This window comes from Pelodiscus sinensis, chromosome 2 (genome assembly GCF_049634645.1).
Source record: "Pelodiscus sinensis isolate JC-2024 chromosome 2, ASM4963464v1, whole genome shotgun sequence".
Lineage (NCBI taxonomy): Eukaryota > Metazoa > Chordata > Testudines > Trionychidae > Pelodiscus > Pelodiscus sinensis.
Window position 1 is genome coordinate 253,367,723 of NC_134712.1, and position 16,504 is coordinate 253,384,226.

General features: G+C 50.3%; 1 long non-coding RNA gene across 1 annotated transcript in view; it reads left to right on the top strand.

The window, feature by feature from the left end:
* Positions 1-240: 240 nt before the first annotated feature.
* The window catches only part of LOC142827410 (uncharacterized), a 47,027-nt gene continuing 30,763 nt past the window's right edge, over positions 241-16,504 (top strand). Inside the window, exon 1 of the long non-coding RNA XR_012902143.1 lies at positions 241-361. This is a non-coding gene — a long non-coding RNA (uncharacterized LOC142827410). The remainder of the gene's footprint in view (positions 362-16,504) is intronic.

The following is a 16,504-nucleotide window of genomic DNA, read 5'->3' on the forward strand; positions in this document are numbered from 1 at the left end:
ACTCCAAAGCCTTCGCTTTCTTAGTTTGCTGAGGGCATGTCAGGAAGTAAGAGTTCTTGGAAATGTCGACTCAGAGGGGAAACAGGTGATGTGAACTCGCCATGAGTAAGGCTGGCGCAGCAGTCTGAGAAGTGTTGGATTCCAAGTGCTCTGTATAAATATAGACCTACGGGAGAATGAAATAATCCATCTCATCCTCACCTCCTTTCATTGCGTGTGTCCTTTTTATTACCCAGCAGGGCTGTGTGTTTTGGATGGCAGGCTTGTGCTCTGGGCCACGGAGACGCGTCCACCAAAGAGCACCAAGCGAACAGATAAACCTTGGGAAGCTTTGGAGTCCAAGCATGAGTCATCACAAGAGGTGAGCTGAAAAGACAGCTGTACTAACATTGACTAAGATGCCTATTAAAAATACTGGCAGCCGAAGAAGGCTCGCTCTCTATTTGATCATTCACCTCTGGAAATTAGCAAAACAATCGGTAGAGGCTCTGAAGCTGCTGTTCACATCAAGATAAGGGCTATGGGGTTTTTAACTTTTCGGATGTCATGATTTCATCTTTATTTTTGACTTAGGAAAGAGCAAATTGACTCTTTTTTTTTTTTTTTTTTTTTTTTTTTAAACAACCCACCCCACCCCACCCCACATCACTGCTTCAGGCACTGTCTTAAACCTCATTTATTGTCCCCTTTCTAATTGTTCTCTCTACTTTGTGGCAGGCAGCCGGTGCACAGGCTGGTTCTGGTAAGTCCATGGTGATCCCCAGCCCGGCTTGGGCCCATTTTATGGCTGTCCCTTGGTGTCTCTGTGCTGATGATGCAGAAGCAGAAAACTGTTAGGCTGTTTGATGTGTACCTCCTGCTCCCTCCCCCGAGAAATGATGCTTCCCTCAGGCCAGATGCAGAATTGGTTTGGTCGGTTGTGTTCTATCTCCACAGGCAGGGTTCCCTCTAACTTTCCCACCCCTGAGCGGAATGAATTTTGTTATGTGCGCCAATGTGGGAGGGAGGGAGAGACGTGTCCTCGTCATATTGGCGCATTTAACAACATGCATGCGGTAGGAGTGGGGCCGAGGGGCTCTGTGTGGGAGGGGGCTCAGGGCGGGGGCAGAGAGTTGAGGTGCAGGAGTGTGAGGGATCTGGGGGGTGCAGACTCTAAGGTGGGGCTCGGGTTGAGGGCCTCAGGGCTGGGACAGAGGATTGGGGTACAAAGGCTTTGGCTGAGGGGCCAGAGCAGCCCCCCGGCAGGCTGCCAGCTTGCTCAGCCTGGCAGACAGTCACCTCCCAGCATGGCCTTTGATTGCAGCCAGGGGGCAGAGCCTGGGACAGTGGGGGTCTGGGGTGGCTTGAGAGTGTGCTGGGAAGTGGGAGGGAGGGAGGGTTGTGAGATGTGCTAGACAGTGTGGGGGTGCCGGGCAGTTCCGGTGATGGGGGGGCTCTGTGTGGGGGGGGAGTGGGGTCATGCGGCAGTCCTAGAGGAGGGGCTCTGTGGGGGATGGGGCAGCGTAGGGGGGTCTGTGGGCCGAGGGGGCTGCCACCATACTGCTGTTATGCTGGGCTAGAGGGCTGCTCGGTTGACTCTTCCCACCCATCAGGCCCTGCGGGCAACCCGGAAGCCAGCTATGGGCTCACCTGGTCTCCGGGAGACTGGCTGCTGCAGGCAGACACCAGACCCTTCCAGGAATCCCCCTTACCCTGGAACAAAGTTTCCCCTACACTGCGTGGCCGCGTAGCTTCCCGTGAAGCCCCACGCAGGGGCTCAGGGCTGGAGGGGGGGAGATCTCGCCCTCCCAGCTGGCAGGAGCGCTCCAGCAGGCTTGCACAGGGCCTCTTCCCCCTGAGCTAGCCCCTACCCCTGCCAGGACCCAGGAGCAGCACACTCCGCATTTGTTCACCCACAGCTGTGCACCAGTTGAGAGCCCCGGGTGCATGTGTGAACCTTTCCACCCATTTTTATGTGCCCCCTAGAGTGCCGGCGGCCCTAGGCATGTGCCTAACTGGAAATCCGGCCTCGGTTGCGATAGCCCCTGCTTGTTGGCCTCTGTGTCTTGGACGCAGGCCTTTGCCTGCCCTGGGCCCAGCCTTGCTTCATACAAGGTAACCCAATTCTGTCAATCTGACTTCACTGCTGACCCTTGGCTCTGGCAGCTGGCCTCCGACTCGGAGATCCAATTAGTGACCACTAACCTGTGCGCTAACCATTAGGCTCAGCTGTCTATCAGTTACATCAGGGCCGATCTCTGAAACCAGGGATGCGGTAGGGCCAAGTGAGGTTGGTTTGGAGCAAGCAGCACACTCACAGTGGATCCCCTTCATCCTCCCTCCCCCCCGCCACCATGAATTTTAGTTCCTACCTCCCCATTTTTTTTTTCCAGGAAGGAGGGAAAAAGCGGAAAATGCCCCTCTCCCCCCACTCTGACCAAAAACAAAATGGAGTTTTGGGTTGAGAAATGGAAACAGTCACAGAAAAGATCAAAATATTTGTTTCCAGACTCTGATCTTGAGGTTTGCTCCAGAATGAATGATGCCGTAGACCTGCCTGGTGATGTTGGTCGTATTCTCCTCATGTTATGGATGGGGGAAGCTGTGGCATGGAGAAGTCAGTGGCTTGATCCTGAAAGGGGCAGTTGATTCCTGTGCTATTTGAGGGCACTTATCCGCGCTCAGAGAGCTCACCAGCCAGTGGCTCCAGTGAGAAAAATGGTGAATGTCTCCCACTTTCCTTCCAGTAAGGACAATGGTGGGCTTTGAGGGGCTTACCTGAGGTAAAATGGGAAGACTCTGAGGCCTGGTCTACACTAAACCAGGCAGGTCGGTTAAAGTACCATCCAGCTACAGCTGAGACACGGAGGTATCTACACAGCGGGAGACCAACGGGAGTACATGCTCCTGTCAGCTTCCCTTACTCTTCGCAGGAGGAGGAGTACTGGACGCCAGCGGGGGCTGCCTTCAGTGTTTGATTTGAGGGTCTACACTAGACCCACTAAATTGAACTCTAGAAGATTGACCTCTGGAGGGTTGATCTTCTCTGTAGTGTAGACGTGCCCTGACAGAGCCAGGGAGAGAGAATGTAAATTTCTTTTCTCCTCAGACTTTTGCTTTAGCCACAAGAACACCCTGTCCCTCTTTGACCAGGAGACGTTTGATCCCCTAAAATAATGTTGTCCCATCACGCTCCTGCTGCCAATCAGGGAAGGTTCTTGGATAACCCGACATGAAGCTACTTGCACCGTGGTCTATTCTGAAGGAACCAAATACAAAAGCGACGAGGAGTCCTGTGGCACCTTATAGACTAACTGAAGCGTAGGAGCATAAGCTTTCGTGGGCAAAGACCCACTTCGTCAGATGCATGTAGATGCATGTAGTACATGCATCTGACGAAGTGCGTCTTTGCCCACGAAAGCTTATGCTCCTACACTTCAGTTAGTCTATAAGGTGCCACAGGACTCCTCGTCGCTTTTGCAGATTCAGACTAACACGGCTACCCCTCTGATACAAATACAAAAGGTTCACCTAGTTAGCCAGAGCCCACCCAGAGAGTTGTGGTCTGGTGAGCTGACAGAATCCCAATTTAGAATCTTAGCGACTGGCCCTTTTAATGGATTAAACATTGTGTGCTGTGGTTGCCTCATCTGAAAGTGGTTCATTCAAAGAAGCAAACTTTGCTTGGCTGGTGTCTTCATCCTTCAAATTAGAGCCATTTCCTCTCCCCCCTTGCATCCCCCCCCAACCATTTTGAGTATATAAAGAAGTAAATTTTGTCTCCATGTTTCTACTTTGGATGAACATTGATTCGGAAGTGTAGTCGAGGTAAGGAATCGTGTCCTTTTTCATCTGTGATGTCGGGTCCCAACCCTGTGTCTTACATGAGCCAAACCTTAAAATATATATGTCACTAGAATCCTTCAACCCCCTGGAATATCAGGGCTTATGTCAGAAACAAAAGAGCATTGTTTAATGCCTGCTTTCATCCCATGCCAGACTCCTGCAGCTCTCCTCAGCCCTTGCAGAAGAACAAGCTCTGAAGAAACGTTCCGTCCAACAAGGAGGGTATTTTTTCTTCTTGAGGCTGCATTATTTGAGGAAAGGGATTCATTAGGGAGAATGGCTCCTGACTCGGTGAAGGGAGGGCAAAGTAGGAAAGAGGCATGGCTCCTCACCCGATGTTGTAACCGCTCAATCCCCTTGTTTACATTGAGGGATGCCCATTGAAAAAGGGGTCCAGTTATGTTTGTTCGATGTAATCACCATTTTGTTGGATTATAACTACAAGAGTCTGCCATGTTGGGCAGGGTTCCTGCTCCTCCCAGAGGAGAAAAAGGCGGGAAAGAGAAGGCAGGAGTTGCTAGGAGATGGGAATCTATATAAGGGGACTCTTGCTCTCCCTCAGGGGCTCTCCTCAGATTTCTCCTCAGACGAAGTGGGCTTGGGGTGGCCACTTTCCTGAGGCAAGCTGTCTCTCCAGGGAAGACTAGCTAGAGAATCCTGATTTGATCACTGTTCCAATCCAGTATGGTCATCCTAGAGATAGTGATCGGCAGCAGACCATATCAGCGACACCCGTGAGGCAAGGTAGAAAGTTTTCATCCTTTCTCTGCTTACCTAGCTCTGTGTGTGTTGTGTGATCGTTTCAACCCTCCAGTTCTTCTACCCTCCCTCCCTCTTCCTTCCTCCCTCAGTTTCTTGTATTTGTCTGACCCCTTCCCGCTAGGAGATAAAGAGATTTTGGTTCAACATGTGGGGTGGCGCATTGACTGGGTCAACTCTGAGGGTGAGTCTACAGTGCACCTGTAGCTTGGAATAAGCAATGTAATTTGAGCTATGCAAAGTGCATAGCTTATTTTGAGTGTATTTCGAAATAGCTTATTTTGTCATTTGGGCAAGTTTCAAAATAAACTGCTATTCTGAAACGTCCCTTACTCCTTATGGATCGAGGTTTACAGCAACGTCGGAATAGTGTGTCTGTTATTTTGAAAATAACAGGCCTTCTTCTAAGAGTCTCTCTTTAAGCCCATCTCTGGTATTTATGTGCCATAAAAATTAATAGGGGATTTCTACACCGCGGCACTATTTCAGAATACTTCCAGAATCCCTGATTGGTGATTACATCGAACAAGCATAACTGGACCCCTTTTCCAATGGGCATCCCTCAATGTAAACAAGCTTACCTGCCTCTGGAAATTTCCACTACATGCATCTGACGAAGTGGGTCTTTGCCCACGAAAGCTTATGCTCCTACACTTCAGTTAGTCTATAAGGTGCCACAGGACTCTTCATCGCTTTTGCAGATTCAGACTAACACGGCTACCTCTCTGATACTTGTTATTTTGAAATAACCGGCACATTGTCAAGGCACGGAATATGCTATTTCGGGATTCTGGAAAAGCGGCGGTACCTTATAGACTAACTGAAGTGTAGGAGCATAAGCTTTTGTGGGCAAAGACCCACTTCGTCAGATGCATGTAGTGGAAATTTCCAGGGGCAGGTAAGCTTGTTTACATTGAGGGATGCCCATTGGAAAAGGGGTCCAGTTATGTATGTTTGATGTAATCACCAATCAGGGATTCTGGAAGTATTCTGAAATAGTGCCATGGCGTAGATTCTGGAAGTATCCTGAAATAGTGCTGTGGTGTAGAAATCCCCTATTAATTTTTATGGCACGTAAATACCAGAGATGGGCTTAAAGAGAGACTCTTAGAAGAAGGCCTGTAAAACAACTTGCCAGTCTTCTGCTCAGAGCCATGGCCTCATCCTTTCATGACGTAAATTGGTGAAGCCCCATGGACATCAACAGAGCGACACCAACCACTGTTCTGGAGTAGCATCGGCCTGTGCCTCACGATGTTCTCAAGCTTATTTGCCTCTGAACCCTGAGTGGACTTGGAGCACAGAGAACTCCATACCCACAGCATGGAACTGATAGTCGCTTCCTGGCGGATGTCACAGACGGAAATGTAAAAGAGCTGTCAGGGAACAGAACCCCAAACCCAGATTAAGGCTGGTGGCTAAACAAAGGGCTGAGACTCAGGGGAATCCAGGTTAGATCCCTGATTTCTATCACAGACTGGCAGCGTGAACACGAGCAAGTCATATGGGGCCAAGGTATTTCCAGGAGAGCTCTCCATTTTTTCATGCTCCAATTGGTGGGTGGCCTAGGGTTCCACCCCTTAGGGGCTGGTTTTCAGAGGAACTGAGCACCCCTTGACTTCAAGATGGGCTTGGGGGGGGGGTCGGTGTCACGTCTGAAAACTGGACAGTAGCTGTCTGTGTTGTTGCCCAGAAAAAGAATGGAGGTGCCCAAAATGGCAGGCCACTTCAGAAAATCTGTGCCGCCCTTCCCCGTTTCTGTAAAAATCAGGAGACGATGCCCACTGAGGTCAACATGAATGAACTGTCTCTTCCCCAGAGTGGTGAAATCTGAGACTGAAGTTATTCTCCATTCTAGGCACATGTTTTGAGAAGCCGATTCGGACTCCTGGGAAGAAACTGACTCGGAATTGTAAAGAAAGCTCACGGAGGGGGTTTAACTCGATAGAAAAGAACATGAAGGCCAAAAGTGGCACTTTCCAACTCACCATTTATTTGCCCACAGAAATCCCCTATTAATTTTTATGGCACATAAATACCAGAAAACCAGACAGCCCCATGTTAATTAGTGACTGGTTTGGCCCTTTACGTTCAAACCAAGTCAAACGATAGTATTTTAAGAGTTTTGGGTGGAAAATAAATTGCAGATAACTTGGTTTTTTTGCTGCTTATAAATTCCAAGAATCTCTGAGTAGACACACGAATTCAGGATCTGATGTGCTGAGAGATTCTGAGAAAGGGCTGAGTTCTGGCTACTTTAGAGACCAGGGATCAATACCAAACCTGGCTTAAACTGTGTCTATTACTGTTTTAATTGGTGGGATGAGCTCTTGTTTTTGGGACAGTTGAGTCTGACCTTCTCTCTCCCCCATGGGCCTTCTTGGCAGCTGAGAACAGCTGTCGTGCTCCAGCAAACACTCTGCTGATGCTGCTGCTTGTAAAAAGCACTTGGTCTTAAGCTAAGGCGCGGACAGGCTCTCAGATCTGGAGTGAGTACAGGGAGCCATGGAATGAGAACAGGAAGCTAGCAAGTGTGGGCTACAGCCGTTGATTTTAACACCGGCAATCCAGTCTTGACTTGTCCCTTTCTGCAGTCCACAGCTGGTCCGTGGTCAGTTTCAGTGCCAGTCTTTGGTTTTATATGTTTTCCATCATCAGGAGGGAGGGATGCAACTGGAGAGAGATGGAAAGGAGGCAAAAGGGGTGATATTAATTGGTCCAGAGATTCCCAGGTGCCACCTGTGCCCATAGAAATTCCACAGATTTGAAGAGCAGGTGTCACTCTGGCATGGGGAGCGGGAGGAGGGCAGGGCTAGGTACTGGTGGGTACATGAATAAAACTGTTGCAAGATCGGGCATGGAGAGGGGAGCAGAGCTGGGCTCAGTCAGCTGTGGAAGTCTAGATGTGAGGCTAGCGGGGGAGGTCTGTCTGTGTGCTTGGAAAAGGAGACTCCAGCTTTAGTTTTATCTTTTGGGTTTGTATAGGTGAAATATAGAGTGTGTGTGTGTGTGTGTGTGTGTGTGTGTGTGTGTGTGTGTACAAACATTCTTGAAAAGTCTCAGAGGGGTAGCTGTGTCAGTCTGTCAACCCCGCTTCTTCAGATGAGCTGGAGAAGGCTAACAGAAACCCAGAATTTATGACAGAAAAGAAGCTGGGTGGAAGATACTTGTCAATTGTAGGACTGGCGCTAATGAGGCCAATTAGGTGAGCTGGAAGTGTCCCATATTTAACTTTTGATGTTAAAGGCAAGGGAGGCTGGCTTGATAATGCGACATCCAGTTCATGTCTTTGTTCAAGTCCAAGGAAACAGTGTCAAATCTGCAGCGGAACATCAATTCCCCACTCTCTGTAACTGGCTGGTGAAATTCCTTAGTAGAGGAATGGCTACTTTTAAATCCATCCTTGAGTGCCCAGGCAGGTGAAAATGTTTCTCTGCAGGTTTCTGTGTGTGATCATTTCTGATGTTTGATGTGTGTCCATTAAATCTTTGTCGTTGAGACAGTCCGGTTTGGCCAATATACATGGCAGAGGGACGTTGCTGGCACTTGACTGTCTTGCAAGTGTTTTTGGGCTGTGCTCCAGAATCTGTGTTGACTTAAGCATACCCATGCAGCTCCATGGCAATCTCTCTCTTTTTGCATGTGTGTCTATTATCTTAGCATCTGTGTACTTCTGGTCCTCTGCTTCCAGCTGTGTCTGCGTTCTGGGTGTTGAGCCAAATTCTCTTCATTTTATTGTTCCCTCCTGCCTCCCCCCACATGTCTATGGCACCCATCTGTTGGGTTCTGTCAGAGATATCAATTGGGAGCTCTGCAGGCTTTGTTAGCTGTCTGTACAGTGCCTAGCACACATGCAGACCCTTGTCCATGGAGCCTTATCCTTGTTCCTAGCTGCTGCCACATACGAGCCAACAGCCACTGTGGTGTGGCTGGGTTTGGTGCATGTTGGGTCTAATTCCGGCCATTGGCGTAGGGGTGGTAGATGGTGCTGGTGGCCTAGGATAGAGAGGAAGTCATCCTAGATGATTTGGGGATCACTTCCGGCTTCAAACTCTCTGACAATTGCCCATCTAACATTACCCAGCATGTGGTTTTCCTGTCCCATGAAAAATGGGGTTCAACAAGGACAAGTGCAGAGTCCTTCCCTTGGGACGGAAGAATCCCAAGCATTGTTACAGGCTGGGGACCAACTAGCTAAGTGGCAGTTCAGCAGAAAAGGACCTGGGGTTACAGTGGGTGAGAAGCTGGATATGAGTCAACAGTGTGCCCTTGTAGCCACGAAGGCGAATGGAATATTATGGTGCATTAGGAGGGGCATTTCTAGCAGATCTAGGGGAGTGATTATTCCCCTTCATTCGGCACTGGCGAGGCCACATCTGGAGTGCTGTGTCCAGTTCTGGGCCTCTCATTACAGAAAGGATATGATGCATTGGAGAGGGTCCAGCAGAGGGCAACAAAAACGATTAGGGAGTTGGAGCATATGACTTATGAAGAGAGGCTGAGGGATTTGGCCTTGTTTAGTCTTCAGAAGCGAAGAGTGAGGGGGGATTTGAGAGCAGCCTTCAACTCCCTGAAGGGGGGGGGGGTCCAAAGAGGATGGAGAGAGGCTGTTCTCAGTGGGGGCAGATGGCAGAACAAGGAGCAATGGTCTCAAGTTACAGTAGGGGAGGTCTAGGTTGGATATTAGGAAAAACTATTTCCCTAGGAGGATGGGGAAGCACGGGGATGGGTTCCCTAGGGAGGGGGGTGGAATCTCCATCCCTAGAGGTGTAGAAGTCCCAGCTTGACAAAGCCCTGGCTGGGATGATAGAGTTGGGGTTGGTCCTGCTTTGGGCAGGAGGTTGGACTCAATGACTCCTGAGGTCTCTTCCAGCCCTGGGATTCTGTGATTCTACAGCGGCAGGCTTTCCTAGTGAAGAGTGTTTGGGAAGTAGGACGCTGAGGCAGTTCCTGTTAGTTTTTGGGCGTAAACCTTTGTGTGATGGGGTGTAGAGGGGCTACGCGAGGAGCTGCAGGACTCGGGTGAGAGTACGGGGAGGACGTCTGCCGGGATCTGGAAGGAAGTAGGGTGGGGAATTGCTCCCCAAGGGCTCAGTGAGTTGCAGCAGTATTCCCCGCTGAGCGAGCAGTGGATCATGCCACTTTCAACCGGACCCTGAGCTGGGACCCGGTGGAGAGCGAGGACCCAGGTTCCCCTACTCCCTTCCTACAGACCCCAGCATGGGGGAGCTTTTCCAGGGACTTGTTGACTGGGGCCGCTGGGCCGTAATACCCAGAATACAGGGGCGGATTATGGACTGGGGCCGCTGAGCCGTAATACCCTGAATATGCGGGGCGGACACAGTGTCTTGGGCCATTGGGCTGCCTTGTGAATTGGCTTGGAGGCTGTAAGGCCACTCAATTGAGGGACTGAAGTTGGAGAGGCCTCTGAGGGGCTGTCACCCCCTCGACATTTTGCTTTTAAAATCTTCTAAAGCACAGGATATCTGCTCCCAATATTGCACCATTTTCCAAAGGAGGAATGCCATGCCCACACCTTTCTTTCTAAGTACACCCCTGGTTCTTCACATGTGACACCCATTCCCATCGTCCTCCCCACTGTTTGGGTTGGACTCTGCCCAGGGCTCATGCTAGGCTCCACTCCAAAAGCAAGCCAGGTATTAGCATAGCGGAGATCTTCTCCTGCACTGTATCCACCCTTGTTGTGGCAGATATTTTGAAAAAGGCTTGATAGCAGCCATTTTTCACACTAATTTTTCTTCCAGGCTCAGTTGAAGAAAATCTTTGGTGCCCATGACCCAACATGATTTGACAGGCATGTGGGCTCCGGGGTGGGGCTGAGGAGGAGAGCTTTGAGGTGTAGGAGGGGGCTTCAGCTTGGGGTGTCAGGGCTGGGGAAGGAGGGGCTGACCTTGGTAGCGGTGCAGTGTGTGTTTGGGGGGGGGAGCAAGGCAGCTTCCTGCCTCTCCTGGCACCACCGACCATGCTGCGCCCCAGAAGCAGACAGAAGCAGATTTCCAGGCAATGGGGGAGCAGAGCTAATGCTCAGGGCAGGGGCACTGCATAGGGCCCTGTCCAGTTTCTCCCCACCCCGCACCTAGGAGTCAATCGTGTTGCAGCTGCAGAACAACCTGTGATGCCAGGCCAGGCCAGGCAGGGTTAGGGTTAGGGCCTTAGCCCCCACCCCACCAGTCACCTGATCCCCCTGCAGCAATGAGACCCAGTGCTGGACATTCCACACGACCCGGTCCTGGGTTGTGACCTATAGTTTGCAAACCATTGCTTTAAGGAATCCCTTACCACACTTTCCCATGCTGCGTACCTACTGCCAACGACATCTGTAGGGCCAGATTCCTAGCTGGCATAAATCAGAGTAGCTCCACTCAAGTCAATGGGGCAAAATCCCTGGCCAGTGTAAATCGGTATAGTTCCACAGAAGTCAACGTATCTCTGGTGATTTACACCACTTGAGGATTCGGTATTTGATGTGCAAATGAGTTTTTAAACTGCCAACATGTATCTGAACCTGGCCGGGAGTCCGTGTTTGGTTTGGAACGGAACCCGGCACCTGAGCTGGAATGCGTGGTACAGAAAGGAACCTGGATTTCTGGTTTTAGCTTTGCAAATGAAAACCCTGGCCAGTGCATTAGGGTGTTAAGCTTCAGTTTTGTCCTAGCTAGACATTTTGTTCTCTTCTCACTTACACTGGTAGCTCCAGGGAAATCACTGGAGTTATGCTCTTTCTAGCAGGCGTGCCTAAAGAATCAGGACTTTCTCATTCAAACAAGGAGAGCTTCCTGTCCCCTGAAAGCACTTAAGGAAAAGACGCAGAAATGTGAATAGAGGCATCGTATATATAGTAGCTCAGTGTCTGAGACTCTGTAATGCTGAAATGTTGGCTGTTCCCTCTGGGTGGCGCTGTTGCCTCCCTGGCTGTTCCCTCTGGGCGGTGCTGTTGCCTGAGTCACGTCCTTCTCCTCCCACCGTGGCACTCGGCTGACTTCTGCACTGCTCAGCCGGGCCGCCACGTGGGAGCAAGTGGCGCAAGCGACCGTTTGGGCTCCATGTTCCCTATGCAGCATGGGGAACATGGAGCCCAAACGGCCATTTGGGCTCCGTGGTCCCCCGAGGGAAAGGCAGGAGTGGGAGGAGAAGAGAAAGAGAGAGGCAGGAGGCGGAGGAGAGCTGAGTGGTGGTGGGGAGGCAGTAGGAAGAGGAGAGATATATATGGAGGGGGGGGGGGGAGACACCTGAAAATTCTGTCTTATGACAGGCTAGTTCTACAGTAATGGGTAAAGCTCACAATGTATCTAATTTGAATCAGTGCAGGCGACAGGGACTCTGAAGCTATTGTAACGGGGATTCTATATTTACAGTAAGTGCACATTTTGAGAGCTGGGACTTTAGAGAAGTGTGCGTGCCGGAATTTCCATTTTGTGGGAAATTCTGCCATTTTGAAATGTGTTTCTGTTTGAATCAGAACGCAAATAAAGAATTTCAAAATTTTCCCGGGAAGTGAAATTTTTGGAGGGGCGGAGGAACTGATTCAATTGAAATATTTCATTTGGATAAAAGTCAAAATGGGTCTTTCAATGCTGACATTTAGGCTAAGTCTACATTGCGGCGCTATTTCAGGATACCGGAGGTGCATGTATATAATGGGCTCACTGTTCTGATGTCTCTGTAAACTTCATTCCATGAGGAGTAAAGGATGTTTTGGAATAGTGGATTATTTCAAAATTTGGTGCGGTGTAGACAGCACCAAATTATGAAATAAGCTATTTCAAACTGAATTTGAAATAGGCTACGCAATTTGCATAGCTCAAATTGTGTAGCTTATTTTGAGATAGGGGTGCTGTGTAGATGCACCCTTAAAATCCTAATATGAAAGCAAAGCAATTTCTAAAGGGCAAGTGGCTTCCAAATTACAAATCGTACCATTCTACTTTGGTAATGTCAAAACACAATATTTTGGCCTGATCAGCCCCATTCCCTTTCTTTTCTGAACTGAAATGTCATGAAATAAAACAGTACAGGCTGGACCTCTCTAGTCCAGACCTCTGGTCTGGAAACATCTGGAATGATTTTGGTTAGCCAGATGTTCACTTACCATGGGTGTGGCCAAGTTTCCTGCAGTCCCCTGAAGTTTGTTTACAGCCCCCAGTCCTGGCTCTGGGTTCTGTGCTGCGATTTAGCTCTAATATACCCCTAAATGTCCTCTAACAGCCCAGCAAACAGTAGAAGTGCTGTTGATGCTGCTAGACAATATTGACCTCCTGTGGTCTGGAAAATTCTTTGGTTCAGCACCAGTTTGGTCCTGAGGATTCCGAACTAGAGATGTTCAACCTGTAGTTTCCCTCAGGAAAAAAAAATTCCTTCTGAAAATTTGCAACCATCTCTCTAGGAACCTAGACCCTGACTATTATTGGGGGGCCTATTTCTCTAAGTCCTTGCCCTGTAGGTAGTTGGAAAATGACCTTAGCTGAACCTTGATTCTGCTAAACCACAGCGCACTGGCATTCAGGTGCAGAGAAGCTTGCTTTCAAACCTGGCTTCTTTTTTTCTTCTCCTCTTTGTTACAAAAGTTTCATTTGCTGTTCAGCTTTTCCCCATGCCAAAACCCCCTTTCCTTCCCAGCTCCCACCCTCCCGTTGTGTGCTGGACGCATAGCAATATCTTTAAGTCAGCCTTATATCATTCCGATGAGCTTATTTCTCAGATACGTGGGTCACACTTGCATGAAATCGGAGATGCTGATGTCCTCACCAATCCGCTGGGAAACACATATTCAAGTGGTGAGGTTACAGGGCAAAGCCAGTGTGTCCTACAGCTGCAGTAGATTCTGATGCTGTCTGAGATAACTAGGTGCCATGAACAAAGGGATGGTTTTACTTATTGCGATGCCTTTTCAGTCTTCTTCTGTGATGGCTTTGTGCTAATGCCTATGGTATTCCGGCACTCACCCCACACGGGCTGTGTATGCTGGAGGCCATCTGGTTTGGAGAGGAAGTACTTAGTGTGTGTGGCTGGACGGGGCGATCATTTCAACACTCCACTCGGAAGCCACCCCTCCACTCTTTCAAAATGTCCCATGCTTAGACAGCTGGGGAGAGGAACCAAGCAAGGGTTGTTTTGTCCTCACTCTTGAGATGATCCGTTTCCTTTGGCGCGTGTAAATTCGGCCCACCGAGTGATCTTTGCTCGCCTCGCCGTCCTTTTATGTTTTTAACATGCCTTGGAATGTGGGATTACGCGTGGTAATGCCGCATTAGGCCCCTGAAAGGTTAAGATCTTGGTTCCCAAAGTCATTTTTAGGCCCATTGCTTTGCTAATGAAAGGAAAAAAAAAAAAGGCAAGATGGATTTAAGAACAGGATCTGAGAGCTCCTAAGTGGCGGGGAGGGGGAACAAAAATGAAAAACCATCCTTCCCAAGACATAAGACCTCGGAGCCCTTCGGCATTTGAGGGAGTCAGCAATTTTAGTAACTAATCCATTTGGCAAATGCAGGATGGTGCCTACGGCCATTCTTCCCAGCCTGGGGTTTTTGTGTGGGGAATGTTTGCTGACTGAATTAAGGTCCGGGATAGGAAAATACCCCACTTGTTTCCATGAAGCCAGCCCAATAACTTCACAAAGCCGAGAGCTCCCCAGGCTGCAGGCTCGGGAGGCCGACGTTGCTAGGCCTTGGCCCTGAGAGACAGGGAAGGATAAGAAGAGAAGCTGCTGCCGTCTTGTGAGAATTCCTGTTTGTTCGTTGGCCCCGCCGAGTCAGGGAGAAGTTAATCCTCTGACATTTCACCCATCAAACACAGCCTTGGCTCTGGTTCAGGCCAGGCTTAAGTGGGAGGCAGGGGAGAAAGGGGAATCGGATTGTGGGGAGGAGGGGGGAGGAGGGTGGGAAAGTGCGAGACGCCAAGCTGTTGAAGCCATCTTGGATGGCAGGGAGGCCCTGCCAAAGGCTCTGACTCAGCGCGGCTGGTGTTTAGCAGGCAGAAGTGTGTCTAGACTGGCGGGGTTCATGTTTCCCTTATCAGCACACCATCCTATATAGTAAGGAAATGGCTCAGCCCTTTCCCAGTGCCCACTGGGTGCACAAGCTGTCGCATTCTCGAGGGCTCCATTTTGTTCCACCCACCTCTTCTGAGGTGCGTCGGGGAGGGAGGAGGGGGCTTCCCTCCCCACTGTTTTGAGGTGGTGCGTGGGGGGGCTTCCCTCACTTTGGGGGTGTACGTGGGGGAGCTTCCCTCCTTACCGCTTTGGGGTGGTGCATGTCAGCTTCCCTGCCCGCTGCTTTGGGGTGGTATGTAATCCTGGTAATGCAGCAAGTAGTAGGCCTCCCCCTTCCTTGAGAACAAGGTTTGTAACAATGCATGGCCCTTCAGAATGGCTTCACAGTTGTTCCACCGCCTCCATAGCCATACAAACAGCAACCCTAAAAGAGAAAGGTTAGCTCAGGCAATGAAGGTCTTAAACTGGCACTTCACTGACCTGCGCTCCGTGCATCTCGGTGCGGCCGAGGGACACGGCCCTTGCTCATTCTATGCTATAACAATGTCCCATCTATAAAATGGGAAGAAGGTTTCCTTTGTCTCTTTCATCGATTCAAGATAAGTTCCTGGACTGGGTGTGTAGCTGCTTCTTACTACCTGGCCAAAGGGGGTGTCCCCTGATCTTGGATCGGTTCCCTCGCTGCTAAGAAAGAAAAATAAGACGCAGCTGGCTGGGAAATAGAATTTCCATCCTCGGCGCAAGGGAGAGTTTGCCACCAGCTCTCACAACCCCTCCTCCGGAATCAGGACAAAAGAAAAAAAAACGCCGATTTCCCTCCCCCCCCCCCCCCCCCCCACTGGGCAGAAATTCCCAAATATTGAGTTGGTGCAAGCCTGGGAACAGCTTCCTGGCGAGTATGAAGTCTGGCCAGCCAAGGAGCTGGGAGTCTGTTCCTGCCCGATGCCAGGTGGGCTGGCAGCCAGCTGCCCGGCCTGCATGCCTGGTTTCCACTGATAGCTTCGTGTCCAACAAACCAGCCTTTTCTGACCGCGGCGTTTTCCCTCAGCAAGCGTCTGACCGGCTGCAGGAAGGGATAACACCCACAATGCACAATCCGGCCTGCTTATGGTGCACTTGGTGGCATTCGGAAGCAGGGCGTTTATACCGGCCCGAACATCACCCTTAGCAGAGTCTCTCCTGGTCGAAATGGCCTGCTTATTTGGTGAGGGCAGTTCCTATCACCTTCCAGAAAAAAAGCACCTATCCGATAAACCAGCAGTTTCATACGTTTTTTTTCCCATGACACAGTTGAAGATAATTGTTGATGCCACAACCCGATATCATGTGACTGGAGTAGGGGCTCCGGGGTGAGGCTGAGGAGGAGCGTTTTGGGGTGTAGGAAGGGGCTCCAGCTTTGGGGGGGGGGGAGGGCTGGAACAGGAAAGGCTTCCCTTGAGCGGCTCCCGGTCAACAGTGCAGCAGGGGGCCTAAGGCAGCTTCCTGCCTCTCCTGGCCCTGCAGACCAGGCTGCACCCCAGAAGCAGCTGGTTCCCAGCCAATGGGAGGGCGGAGCTAGTGCTCAGGGCAGGGGCAGGGGGCGGAGCCTGTGCACTCTTCCCCCAACCTAGGAGCCGGGCCGGCTGCTTTTCAGACACAGCACAGTCTGTGCTGCCAAGACAGGCAGGTCGTTGCCTTAGCCCCTTCACTGCTCCCCCTGCATCAGTGAGACCAAGTGCCCGACTTTCCAGGTCACGACCTGCTGTTTGACAACCGCTGTGATAAACCATCGTTTCTTACACGTATATGTCAGGGAGCTGGAGGCTGGGTGAGCCATGCATCCGAGGGCTCTGAGGAACACAAAATGTTGCAAAATGACAGGCTCTTAGGGCAGGTCTGCTCTAGGAAACTATTTTGAAATCACTCAAATTG